Source organism: Dipodomys spectabilis, unplaced genomic scaffold (assembly GCF_019054845.1).
Source record: "Dipodomys spectabilis isolate Male_0828 unplaced genomic scaffold, ASM1905484v1 ptg000009l, whole genome shotgun sequence".
Lineage (NCBI taxonomy): Eukaryota > Metazoa > Chordata > Mammalia > Rodentia > Heteromyidae > Dipodomys > Dipodomys spectabilis.
In genome coordinates, this window is record NW_024870686.1 from 963,437 (window position 1) to 967,324 (window position 3,888).

The window sequence follows — 3,888 nt, forward strand, 5'->3', positions numbered from 1 at the left end:
TTTTAATTTTTCATCTTTCCTTTTCCTGTATCTCTCTTCTCCTTTCCTTCTATCCTTTTCCTTTCTCTTCATTTAGGTCTTTCCTCCTCACAATTCTCCCTAAATCTATTAATTTCTGGTCTGCTTTGATTTTCTTAGTCCATTGATTCCTAGTTGTATGTTTTTGAACTAGATTGTATCTGTTGAACTAGATTGTATCTGTACTCATTTTGACTGTGTCAAACAATCTTTGCAATTACAGGGCTCTGATTGATGCTTGCCTTAAAATAGTGTTCTAGCGTGGTTTTGCTTTTATTCTCAAATGAGCAGAACAAGCTGGAGAAACACAAGAAAAATGGCAAGTCCAGGTATCTCAACTCCCATTCATGATAATCAGGCAACAGAGCATTAATGAATAATCCAGAGGAGAGTTCCCAAAATGCTCTAGAGGTAAACATGCTGAATGAAAATATTGAAAGCCTGCAAAGGACTCTGTGTGATCATATAGGGAAATGCATGACCATGATGAGGCTAACCAAAGATTAATACAGGAATTTCATGAGCACGACAAGGCTAATCAAAGATTAATTGAAAAAGTGCATGAGCAGGATGAGAATAAACAAAGATTAAGAGAAACATTCATGGAATCCACAAACAGAAAGCTGGAGGAATCCATGGCGTCCACAAAGGAAATGCTGAATGAAGTCCACCAGAAGGAAAGGGAGTCCAATGAAACCATAACCAATCAACTAAGGAATTGAGAATGAACACTGAACAGCAAATTAAGGGGGTAAAGAAGTCCATACAAGATCTAAAACAAAGATCCAAAAAGAATTTGAAGCCATCAAATCTGACCAATTAGAGGGAAAGGAAATAAAAAAGTAGAAAGTCTTGATAGTAAGTTAAAACATGCAGAATATCAAAACTCTAGGATTGAAAATAGACTAGACATTTTCTGTATGCCAATAATGAGAAGAGTGCAGCAGAAATCAGGAGTTAACTAAAGAAATGAAGTATCTCTGTGATGAAAACTTTAAAAACCTGATAAAGAAAATTAGAGTAAGACTTAGGAAGTGGAAAAGCCTCCCATGCTTCTGGATTGGGAGGATAAACATCATGAAAATGGCAATACTGCCAAAGGCTATCTACAAATTCAATGTGATACCTATCAATATCCCAACCTCATTCTTCAATGAAATAGAAGAAGCAACCTGAAAAGTCATATGGAAGAATAAAAGACCCCAAATAACAAAAACAATCCTTAGCAGAAAGAACAGAGCTGGAGGAATATCAATACCAAACTTCAAACTCTACTATAAAGCCATAGTAATCAAAACAGCTTGGTACTGGCACAAGAACAGACCTGAGGACCAATGGAATAGAACTAAAGACCAAAAAAAAATGAACCCACAGACCTAAAGCCACCTAATCTTCGATGAGAAAGCTAAAAAATATAATGGAAGAAAGACAGTAAAAGGTGCTGGCAAAATTGGTTAAACATCAGTAAAAAATTAAGGTAGATCCTTATGTATCACCCTTGACCAGATGCAACTCCAAATGGGTAAAAGATCTTGAAGTCAAAGCAGAAACCCTGAAAACATTATAGGAAGGAATAAGAGAAACTCGAGGGCTCCTTGGCACAGGCTGAAATTGTCTTACTAAAGACCCAGAAACACAACAAATCAAAGAAACGTTGGACAAATGGGATTGCATGAAACTGCAGAGTCACTGCATGGCAAAGGACATAGCTAGAAAGATCAATAGAAAGCCTATGGATTGGGAGAAGTTCTTCACTAGCCATAAAACAGACAAGGGTCTCATATCTAAAATATACCTGGAACTCAAAAAATTAAATCCCCCAACAACAAATCCTCAAAGAAACAACTTCCCGATTAATAAGTGGGCTAAAGACTTAAAGAGAGACTTCTCTGAAGAGGAAGTAAGAATGGCCAATAGACACATGAAGAAATGCTCAAATTCTCTAGCCATAAAAGAAATGCAAATCAAAACAACACTGAGATATCACCTTACCCCAGTAGAATGGCTTTAATCAAGAAATCTAATAACAACAGAGGTTGGAGGGGATATGGCCAAAAGGGAACCCAACTGCATTGTTGGTGGGAGTGTAAACTTGTTCAACCACTTTGGAAAGCACTATGGAGGTTCCTCAAAAGAGTTCACATAGAACCCCACTATGACCCAGCAATCCCACTTTCTGGCATTTACCCAAATGATCACAAACAAGGCCATACTAAAGCTACCAGCACAACTATGTTTATTAAATCATTATTCACCATAGCTAAGATATGGAACTAACCCAGATGCCCCTCAGTAGAAATGGATCGTGAAAATGTGATATATATATATATATATATATATATACGTGTATATATACATGCATATATATACATGTATACATACATGCATATATGTATATGTATATATGTAAGCACATGTATACATGCATACATGCATGCATATATGTATATGCATATATACATGTATTTATATACATATATACATATAGATGTATATATGTATACACACACACACACACACACACACACACACACACTTTGGCCTCCATAAGAAAGAATGATACCGCCCCATTTGTTAAGAAATGGAAAGACTTGGAAAAAATTATACTAAATGAAGTAAGACAGGACCAAAGAAACATAGGTCCCATGGTTTCCCTTATTTGCAATAACTAGTATATGTCTAGGACAAGCAGAAAAGGTCAAAAGCTAAGTACATATGACCACATATGACCATATAAGATGATGCTAAGCAAAATGAACCTTAACTTAGGGACACAAGAGGTTTTATCTTTGTTACTGTTGTTTTGAATGTACTTATAATGTACTCTGTGATTCTTTTTTGTTTCTTTTGTATGCTCTTCCCCCATGGTATAACCCTTGTTTACACTGTATTTGATTCCAGTGCCCTGCATCTTGTATATTCATCTTTCAAATTTGGGGAGGTAAAGGGAAAAAATAAAATGTCCTTAAATAAGGACACAGGTTGACCCATTGTAACAATGAGATGTACAAGACACTATGTTGAAAATAAACTTTACAACTTTGGGGTGGGGGGGAGAGGGAGGAGTTGGGGAAGTGGGCAGGGTCGGGATGGTAGGGGAAAAACAAAGGAGGGGGTAACAATGCTTGATAGGAAATGTACTCATTACCTTACTCATGTAACTGTAACCCCTCTCTACAGTCAGTATCTTTTCAATAGAAAATATATATTTAATTTAAAAAGATGGTAAGCATGAGCCAAGGTTAAAAGAAAGTGATAAATTATTTTCAAATAGAAAAATATTCTTTGTTGGTGGTACAAAAATTAGGTGATGAGCCAGGTTCAGCCACAGCATGTGCTGATCCTTATTACAAAAGAAAACTATTTGCTGGGTGCTTACGCTGGTGCTCACCCTGACAGGCGAATTAGGGTGTCTCTTCAAATCTGTGAAGCTAAATGAATGAGGGCAGGCCCTTCTTACCATCTAGAATGCAGTGTGTGTACCCTGCTGTTATTTCACATATCAGATTCCTGTGCGGAAAACACTGTCATGCCATTAATAATCTTTGGAGGAACACCTTGAAACTCTGCTGGCGAGGGCATGTTGCAAATTGACGCTAATGGCTTTTATTTCTCATTCTTGTCACTTCAGATCTAATCAACTGTTTTGTCATTTTTAATTCCTATTTGGCAGGATTCTCCAACTTCTCTGGCCTTTTAGATAAATGTTCAGAAGGGAGCCACATTTTCAAGCTTGGGAGCTTGGGAAGAAAGGTGGAGCTGAGTAGATGCTGGTCTTCAATTATGACTGGCTGGGTTGGACCAAGAAGATATTTCAGTCCTCAGTAGATTTTCTTCCTTATTCTCCACCTTTCTGTCAGAGCCCACTCC